General features: G+C 42.2%; 1 long non-coding RNA gene across 1 annotated transcript; it reads right to left on the reverse strand.

The window, feature by feature from the left end:
* Positions 1 to 4,073: 4,073 nt before the first annotated feature.
* LOC120054583 lies at positions 4,074 to 9,854 on the reverse strand. Its single transcript, XR_005477619.1, has 3 exons — positions 9,778 to 9,854; positions 7,147 to 7,252; positions 4,074 to 4,101 (listed from the first exon to the last, which is right to left on the reverse strand). It is a non-coding gene; the product is annotated as an uncharacterized LOC120054583 (long non-coding RNA).
* Between the last annotated feature and the right edge of the window lie 822 nt (positions 9,855 to 10,676).

A 10,676-nucleotide genomic window follows, 5' to 3' on the forward strand; every position in this document is an offset into this window, starting at 1 on the left:
TCCGCTACCAAAGAATAGTAAAGACCCATTTACTGGCTCTAATAGCCGACCAATTACCCTCAGTAAACTTTTGGAAAAAATTGTGTTTTACCAGATAAATGTAAACTTTATTTAACTAGGCATTTTACAGTAAACAAATTGACAACAGGCTTTCAGCACGCTAACAGGAAAGGACATTCAGCAAGCACAGCACTTACTCAAATGATTGGCTGAGAAATGTAAGATAAAAAGATTGTGGGGGCTGTGTTAGACTTCAGTGCGGCTTTTGACATTGATCATAGTCTGCTGCTGGAAAAACGTACAGTATGCGTTATGGCTTTACACCCCCTGCTATAGTATGGATAAAGACTTACCTGTCTAACAGAACACCGAGGGTCTTCTTTAACGGAAGCCTCTCCAACATAATCCAGGTAGAAACACCTGTCTAGGCCACTTACTTTTTTCAATCTTTACTAATGACATGGCACTGGCTTTGATTAAAACCAGTGTGTCTATGTATGCAGATGACTCAACACTATACACGTCAGCTACTACAGCGAGTGAAGTCACTCCAACACTTAACAAAGAGCTGCAGTTAGTTTCAGAATGGGTGGCAAGGAATACATTAGTCCTGAATATTTCAAAACTAAAAGCATTGTATTTGGGACAATTACATTCACTAAACCCTAAACCTCAACTAAATATTGTAATAAATACTGTGGAAATTGAGCAAGAGGTGACTAAACCACTTGGAGTAACCCTGGACTGTAAACTGTCATTTTAAAAACATGTTGACACAACAATACCTAAGATAGGAGAATATGTCTGTCCATTATAAAGCGTCAACAAGGCATAACAACACTATCAACAAGGCAGATCCTACAGGCACTAGTTTTGTCACACCTGGATTACTGTTCAGTCCTGTGGTCAGGTGCCAGAAAGAGGAACCTCTGAAAATTACAATTGGCTCAGAACAGTTTAACACGGCTGGCCCTAAAATGTACACATAGAGCTAACAATAATAGTATGCATGTAAATCACTCATGGCTCAAAGTGGAGGAGAGCTTGACTTCATCACTACTTGTTTTTGTACGAAGTGTTGACATGCTGAATGCTGAATCTGTTTAAACTACTAGCACACAGCTCGGACACGCATGAATACACCACAAGACATGCCACCAAAGGTCTCTTCAAAATCCCCAAGTCAAGAACAGACTATGGGAGGCAAACAGTACTACATAGAACCATGGCTACATGAAACTCTATTCCACATCAGTTAACTGATGCAAGCAGAAGAATTATATAAAAAAAGATAAAAATGGTACAGCAGGTACTGTGAAGAGACACACACACAGGCACAAACACACGCATACACACACAAACGCTAGCACACGCACTCTACACACATGTACATTGTAATATTGTTGTATGGTGGTATTGTAGATATGTAGCGGTGTAATAATGTTATATGATGTGCTGTTTTATATTTTGTTTTATGTATGATGTAAGTGCCTTAATGTGTTTGGAACCCAGGAAGAATGGGGATCCCTAATAAATACAAACAGAATGTAATTACTGACTTGCAATGAGTTAGTGTCCATGCTGCAAAGTGATCGGAAGCCAGACTGGATTTTAAAAAAGTTATTCATACTTAAATGAGCCATCAATTGCTTAAAAAACTAATTTTTCTAAAATCGTGAATATAAAGGAAGCTTAAGGAAGAGCGGGGACTGTGAATACACATACACACAGGCACAGACACACATACACATGATAAGACAAGCATTCTACATACACGTACACATGGATTTTGTATTGTAGATATGTCGTAGTAGAGTAGTGGCCTGAGGGAACACAATGTGTTGTGAAAAGGGTTATGAAATGTAATATTTTAAATTGTATATAACTGCCTTAATGTTGCTGGACCCCAGGAAGAGTAGCTGCTGCCTTGGCACCAGCTAATGGGGAACCGTAATAAATACAGATACAAACTGGACAGTTTTATTTCCCTCTCTACATTCAAAGACTCAATCATGGATACTCTTACTGACATTTGTGGCTGCTTCGTGTGATGTATTGTTGTCTCTAACTTTTTGTTCTTTGTGCTGTTGTCTGTGCCTAACAATGTTGGCACCACATTTGTGCTGCTACCATGTTGTGCTGCTGCCATGTTGTGTTGCTACCACGTTGTTGTCATGTTGTGTTGATACCATGCTGTGTTGTCATGTGTTGCAGCCATGCTGTGTTGTTGTCTTAGGTCTCTCTTTATGTAGTGTTGTGGTGTCTCTCTTGTTGTGATGTGTGTTTTCTCCTACTTTTTCATGTTTTATCTCAGCCCTGTTGCCCGCAGGGGGCCTTTTTCCTTTTGGTAGGCCATCATTGTAAATAAGTATTTGTTCTTAATTGACTTGCCTGGTAATAACTAAGGTTAAATAAAATAATGAAATAGTTAGTTCCTGAACAAACAGAGTAAAAACTAAAATGGCCGACTAGAAAAAGCTTAAACCAATTTTATTCACCCACTGGGTCATACAGCTGTAAAGACAAGGCATGATTACACTAGTACGTACAGTATATTTATAACCATCTAATAGGCGTGGTGAACTCCTTATACATTTTTTATTTATTTAACTAGGCAAGTCAGGTAAGAACAAATTCTAACACGGACGACACTGGGCCAATTGTGCGCCGTCCTATGGGACTCCCAATCACAGCCGGTTGTGATACCAGGGTGTGTAGTGACACGAACTAGGGTCTGTAGTGACACCTCTAGCACTGAGTTGCAGTGCCTGAGACCGCTGCGCCACTTGGTAGCCCATCTAGACAGCCAATACATCTCTGTTGCTAGGCAGGAACTTAATTGGTTCCTCTCACTGGTGTAGTCATAGCCCTGCCTGATACTAGAACCTTTGTGGGCGTGGAAGTATATGTGTGAGATAGGACTGTAGTAGGAGAGTCGTTGTGGTGGCCCTTTCTGGCCCCCCTCCCAGAGGTTTCTTCTCACTTCATCTGTTGACTTGACCTCGAGACGCATTCCTCGCTCCTCCCTATTTCCTCAGCTGGCCTGCCTTATCAGAGACTAACTATTTCCCTTCGCCTCCCTCGTTAGAAACATGGAACAGAGTATGAACTTTCTGCACTTAGTAACTTTCCATACACCCAGTCCCTATCTACCCTTCATTGACCCCGTCATATACATGCCTTATACATGTAAAGTAATCAATAAGTTCTGGTATGGTAAGATGAATAAGTATATTTCAAGCTAGAATCGAACAAAATATATTCATTTTCCATCCTGTGGCCTTCACCAAGTGAGTTGCTAGGCAAATATTAAAATTAAACTCTTTATGATGGTTTTTATACCTTACATATCTCATCAGGCCTTATTTTGAGGCCTAAATTTACACAAATTCTGTGGCCTGAAACTCATGGTTTTACAGGCCACAACAGGCCTGCAAGTAGGGTTGCACAATTCCAGTTTTCCCAAAATTCATTGGTTAAAAAAAACTACATTTTTGGAGGATTTCCAGGAATGTCCCATCCGGGATTTCTAGAAAACTTGGAAAATGCACCAGAATTTTGCAACCCTACATGCAAGTCACTTTATGCTGGCTTGCAAAGTGATATATATTCCTATTGGAATCCAGCCAGAGTCAGGATATAAAACAGTTTGAATTGTTATTCACCCGTAACCTGCATCCATAATGAGGCCAGGGTTAGGAACAGTGTGAGGACACTGCCTAAGACATTTAAACTGGAACAACCATTTCAGTAACAGGTGCAAAGAATCTAATGTGAGCGGACCAAGTAATTGGGCGTCACTCTAAAGCGGGAAGGTGGAACAAACGAGTCAGGAGTAGGTTTTCTTGATTGAACAAAGTTCTATATTGAGGGCATTTGGTCAACACAAACACTCCAACATAATCAATGAAAATCTCCAAAGGAAAAAAACATACATCTTCTTCTCCAGATCAAACAGGAACACAATACGATTGTCTTTAAACTACAACAAAAGTCACGGGATTGTCACCGTCTTAATGGTTCTTCATAGATCGCTCCTCTGTCTCGGTGGCCATCTTCCAGAGATAGTTCTTCCCCCCTTCTGCTGGTTCCATACTCTCTCTTATAGGGGAAGGAGAATATTTCATTAGTAGTGTCAGCTGTGCTTAATTGCCTCTGGTTACCTTGTCTCCCATGCCTTGTTGGGCTACCATCTGTGAGCCCAGCCTGCCCTCTGGTGGTCCTTCCACACTAACTAAATGATTGGATTTGTTATGTATCTTTGTGCAGCATAATATTATTCAATCAATCACTCAATGTACATGCAAAAGCACATATATTAAAAACGACCTGCAGTAGAGCATGCTGGGTAAAAAAGTTCATTTGTTATCATAACTTTAAAAAATAGAGTTGATGTGACTTCTCATTTCTTTTTCTTTTTTTTTTCTTTTTTTAAAATGTTATCCCATTTTCTCCCCAATTTTCGTGGTATCCAATCGCTAGTAATTACTATCTTGTCTCATCGCTACAACTCCCGTACGGGCTCGGGAGAGACGAAGGTCGAAAGCCATGCGTCCTCCGAAGCACAACCCAACCAAGCCGCACTGCTTCTTAACACAGTGCGCCTCCAACCCGGAAGCCAGCCGCACCAATGTGTCGGAGGAAACACCGTGTACCTGGCCCCCTTGGTTAGCGCGCACTGCGCCCGGCCCGCCACAGGAGTCGCTGGAGCGCGATGAGACAAGGATATCCCTACCGGCCAAACCCTCCCTAACCCGGACGACGCTATGCCAATTGTGCGTCGCCCCACGGACCTCCCGGTCGCGGCCGGCTGCGACAGAGCCTGGGCGCGAACCCAGAGACTCTGGTGGCGCAGTTAGCACTGCGATGCAGTGCCCTAGACCACTGCGCCACCCGGGAGGCCCTGTGACTTCTCATTTCATTTTGAGTCCGTACCACATAAACATTTCAAGTAATTATTACTTCTCATTGATTTTGAGTTCAACTTACAAGAAGTATTTCAGTTAAAAATACTTTGGAGTTTACGGTGTAGTTGCCTCAAGTGCCTCCTGACCAGAAATGCTGGTATGGGGCAGCTTACTGTCAATTTGGGATCGAATATTTTCGATATTTTCTGTAAAGAATCGTAAAAACTGTTCACAGAGATCAGGGAATGCGAGCATGTCATTGTAATTTGTCATCAGATCATCAGTTTGCAGGCCTTCAATTTACATTCAGCCTTTCTAAGTTAACTTTTTAAAGCACAAGTGTGGTCATTTAACCAGGGTGAGATACTGGCAGACAATCTATTCTTAGTTTTAACTGGTGCCACTGAATCTAAAGTAGCCTGACATATGTAATTGAAACTGTTCAACAAATCATCGTTGTGAAGACAAAGAACAGCATCAGTGGTAGGGGATAGAAAAGCATTCATAAATGTACTAGCAGTTGTCGAGTTAATGATGCGAGAGCGAGTGGGGGACAGACGCATTTTTAGGAGGTAGAGGAGAAAGCATTTGAAAAACAATACTGAGATGGTCAGAGACACACACATCAATGATTTTCAAGTTATCAATATTCAGACTATAGGACAGCATGAGATCAAGAGAATGGCCTTTGTTGTGTGTAAGCCCTGTGGCATGTAGCACAGAGTTAAAGGATTCTAAAAGGTTAATAAACTCCCCAGCTGGTAGCATTGTTTAGGCAACACATTGTTTAGATCTCTAAGAATAACAACCCTGTCATATTTAGGAGTAACCAAAGAAATCAGGTCAGACAATTCTGCAATTAACAAAATATTAGGTATAGGAGGGTGGAACACAAGAATATACAATGCGGGCTGTTTCTTCTTCAAGCTAAAGACAAGGCTCTCAAATGAGGAAAATTCACAACATGACACAGGGCTACATATAAACTTGTCTCTATGAATGACGGTTACCCAACCACCGTGGCCAGACGGTCTGGACTCCTGTAGATAAGAAAAGGCTGGAGGGATAGTTTAATTTAGAGAACTAAAATCCTCGGTTTTAAGACACGTCTCATTTAACATGAAAATATCAATGTCACTGGAAATAATAAAATCATTGAATATGAACAAATTATTTTTTGGAGATCTTAGATTCAATAAACCAATCTCGACATGGATAGCTGCTGGATTTACAGAGTTATTCAGGGGAGTTAAAGGAACATAAATTAACCGCACCACGGGACAAAATATGCATTCCGTGTCCTCTGTTGCTAATTATGACAGGGAGGACTGGAACACTACCAGAACCAGGCTGTTTAAGTCTTTCATTTCCCCCAAAAAAACACCCTGTTTTGCTTTTTACTTTGAATGCAAGAACGGCCAAATCTGTGGACCATTTTCACGTTGCCACAATACAAATGGATCTTTCTTTTGCAGCTGCCAAATATATTTTTTCTCTACTTGAGGCACTAAGAATGGAATGGAAGAATGGAATAATATGTAAAAGTAAGCATTTGGATGCAAATCTGCATGAACTATCAATTCACCCCTCCACGTTTTGAAAATAAAGGTTTTGAGGGAAATGGGAGGATACAATATGCTAATTATTTGAGGTTACCGTATAATATAAAATATTTTCTGAGAGTTAATAAACAAATTGTGAGGAGTGTTATCATAATTATCTTTTAAAACTTAAATATGTAACAAATTTAGTATGTCCTGGTGATATAATTTTTAAAAACTGCAGTTTTGAGGTTACTCTGGTCGACTGTCAAATTAGTATGTTGATTCATATGTTTTCCAGAGCATCCCCAGAAAAATTACCATGACAACATTGTGTGCATAACACAAAGTGTCAACAAAACACTTGAATATGTAGGTACTCCAAAACATGAACTAGGGAAGTAGTACCACTTATAAAATCATTTATAGGAGGACACTGCCCTCTGATGGTCACTGTCAAGGCATAGATGTATTTTCTTTATAGATATGGTATTCAATTGGTACATAGGTTTGTCAATCAGGATTTCCAGGCATTGACCTGAACATTTTGTGTGGGAAGAACTTTCATTTGTAATGCGCTTATTAAATTGTCAGCTTTGCTTTTAGATTTAGAACACAATTTTAAATGGACCATCCTATTCCTCCTCTTAGGAGCTTACTAAAACTTGTGTCTTCCAATTGTAGATCAGCAACCTTACCTCAGAGCCTGCTGGTGGAGAATGACAAACAGATGTCAGGAGAGCTGTCCTCAGTGGATGTGATCTCCTATGTGAAGGCCCTCTCTCCATCAGCCTCGCTGTTGAGCTGTAGGGAGAATAATCAAACCGCCAAACTGGCCGTGACCAAAGCGAGTCTCGGAGTAATCTTTATTTCCACTAGCATTGCTATTACTCTTTTTTTACTCAAACCTGCGGTCCATCAGCCACCGGCCCAAGCTCCCAACCGCCAGGCCACCAGCCCTCCAAGATCCCCCCCACAGTTCCCCAAAAGATGCCCCTCACCTATCAAAGACCCCCCCCCCACAGTGACCCCCCAGACAAAATAAATAACTAAAAATAATAATAATAATTCCATTCCCCACACCCCAATGCACCAACAAAAAACAACAATGCAAAAAACATCAAGGACAACAAAAATCATAACAGCAAGGCCAACTGAGTATGTTTGAGTGCATGTATTGCACTATTAACACATCTGTGTGTGTCCGTGTATGTGCACATCAAAATCAAATCAAACTTTAATTTGTCACATGCGCCGAATACAACAAATGTAGACTATACCGTGAAATGCTTACTTACAAGCCCTTAACCAACAGTGCAGTTCAAGAAGATGAAAATATTTACCAAGTAGACTAAGATAAAAAAGTAATAATAAAAAGTAACACAATAAGAATAACAATAACAAGACCATATACAGGGGGCACCGGTACCATGTCAGTGAGCCTTTTGGTCCTAGATTTGGCGCTCCGGTACTGTTTGCCTTGCGGTAGCAGAGAAAACAGTCTTTAACTTGGGTGACTGGAGAATCTGACAATTTTATGGTCTTTCCTCTGACACCGCCTATTATATAGGTCCTGGATGGCAGGAAGCTTGGCCCCAGTGATGCACTGTGCCGTTCGCACTACCTTCGCGCCTTACGCTCAGGTGCCGAGCAGTTGCCATACCAGGCGGTGATGCAACCGGTCAGGATGCTCTCGGTGGTGCAGCTGTAGAACCTTTTGAGGATCTGGGGACCCAAATCTTTTCAGTTTCCTGAGGGGGAAAAGGTTTTGTCGTGCCCTCTTCACGACTGTCTTGGTGTGTTTGGACCATGATAGTTCGTTGGTGATGTGGACACCAAGGAACTTGAAACTCTCGACCCGCTCCACTACAGCCCTGACGATGTTAATGGGGGCCTGTTAGGCCCGCCTTTTCCTGTAGTCCATGATCAGCTCCTTCGTCTTGCTCACATTGAGGGAGAGGTTGTTGTCCTGCCACCACACTGCCAGTGCTCTGACCTCCTCCCTATAGGCCGTCTCATCGTTGTCGGTGATCAGACCTACCACTGTTCTGCTGTCAGCCTAATGTGTACAAACACCTGCACGGCATCAGCCTCAGGCAAACCGGCATTAGCTGTAACAACAGTGCCCCTTAGTGTCATTCAAACGTACTTTCTATTATATTTTCTACTTGTATCTTTTACCATCATTCTATCCCCCGCCCAGCAATTCTACTCTCCAATTCCACATCCCAACCCTCAGCTATTACTATTTTTAGGAGTAGGATATTAAAATGTTCTAGGCCTAGGAGTATGTACAGTATATGTTTTCATGTTCCTCATTGTCATCATCACAGTATGCATTGTCCTTGTTCCCTCATAAATGATGTTGTTGCGTTAACTGCCTTCCTTTCGTTTCCACAGTCATTTGTAAATGTGGCAAACAATCTGGTTGAGAAGGATGAGTTTGTGTCATTAAACATAATCAAAGAGGAGCACTGGGGCTACACCATCACCAAACTCTTATACACATTGTAGGAAAGTAATCTGACCTTGGCCAAAAATGACAACTGAGATTGAGATCAAAGAGAGTGAAATTGGTAAGAAGACGGCAATCGTGTCTTTTACATCTGACTCCAACACCCAAAGCTATTCAATGCCCACTTTTGATACTTCCTGTATACTGAATTGTTAGACAAGGTCAATTATTGATTTTGGAAAGTATGACGCTATATAGATTTTTTTTTTTTTTTTTTATTCTTCATTGTAAAATTTCTCTGGCCACACTCTAAACTGCCCCAGGGACACAAAGGCATCTATGTGTACTGTTTTTTTTTTTAGATTATTCCAAAGATATGGAGCAGAAAAACTCAAATTTGATTTACCTAACTCTGAAGACACCAAAGGAGTCTCCAGAGTTAACAAACCCTGTGAACTGGTTTTGATAACTTGTCATTTCAAATCTTAATAGTGAAGTTAGGTAAGTCGGAAGCTTGTGGAGCAGGGCTTTGTAAAAAAAAAAAAAAAAAAAAAGAGCGTAATGATGTGATCTACGTGACTTCAAAGATGTCCAGGAAACTTTTTGGTAAATAATACAGTGATGAGTAATAAAACTGTCTCCTGTCATTAAACGGAGGCCACTGTGTTCTTGGGGATACCCTTCCCCAGATCTGTGCCTCGACACAATCCTGTCTCGGAGCTCTACGGACAATTCCTTCAACCTCATGGCTTGGTTTTTGTTCTGACATGCACTGTCAACCGTGGGACCTTATATAGACTGGTGTTTGTCTTTCCAAATAGTGTTAGCATTGAGGTGGTGTGCCCTAGTAGGACGTTCACTGTGTGCAGCTCACCTTGCACTAATGAAAATAACCTGAGTATGTCTACTAGAGAGTTGAAAACAGCAGGTCTGGGACAGGTAGCACGTCCGGTGAACAGGTCAGGGTTCCATAGCCACAGGCAGAACAGTTGAAACTAGAGCAGCAGCACGGCCAGGTGGACTGGGGACAGCAAGGAGTCATCATGCCAGGTAGTCCTGAGGCATGGTCCTAGGGCTCAGGTCCTCCGAGAGAGAGAGAAAGAAAGAGAGAAGGAGAGAATTAGAGAGAGCATACTTAAATTCACACAGGACACCGGATAAGACAGGAGAAGTACTCCAGATATAACAAACTGACCCTAGCCCCCCGACACATAAACTAATGCAGCATAAATACTGGAGGCTGAGACAGGAAAGGTCAGGAGACACTGTGGCCCCATCCGATGATACCCCCGGACAGGGCCAAACAGGAAGGATATAACCCCACCCACTTTGCCAAAGCACAGCCCCCACACCACTAGGGATATCTTCAACCACCAACTTACAATCCTGAGACAAGGCCGAGTATAGCCCACAAAGATCTCCGCCACAGCACAACCCAAGGGGGGGCGCCAACCCAGACAGGAAGATCACGTCAGTGACTCAACCCACTCAAGTGACGCACCCCTCCCAGGGACGGCATGAAAGAGCACCAGTAAGCCAGTGACTCAGCCCCTGTAATAGGGTTAGAGGCAGAGAATCCCATTGGAGAGAGGGGAACCGGCCAGGCAGAGACAGCAAGGGCGGTTCGTTGCTCCAGAGCCTTTCCGTTCAGACTTCACACTCCTGGGCCAGACTACACTCAATCATATGACCCACTGAAGAGATGAGTCTTCAGTAAAGACTTAAAAGTTGAGACCGAGTCTGCGTCTCTCACATGGGTAGGCAGACCATTCC

The sequence above is a fragment of the Salvelinus namaycush genome, chromosome 10, assembly GCF_016432855.1.
Source record: "Salvelinus namaycush isolate Seneca chromosome 10, SaNama_1.0, whole genome shotgun sequence".
NCBI classification, from domain to species: Eukaryota; Metazoa; Chordata; class Actinopteri; order Salmoniformes; family Salmonidae; genus Salvelinus; species Salvelinus namaycush.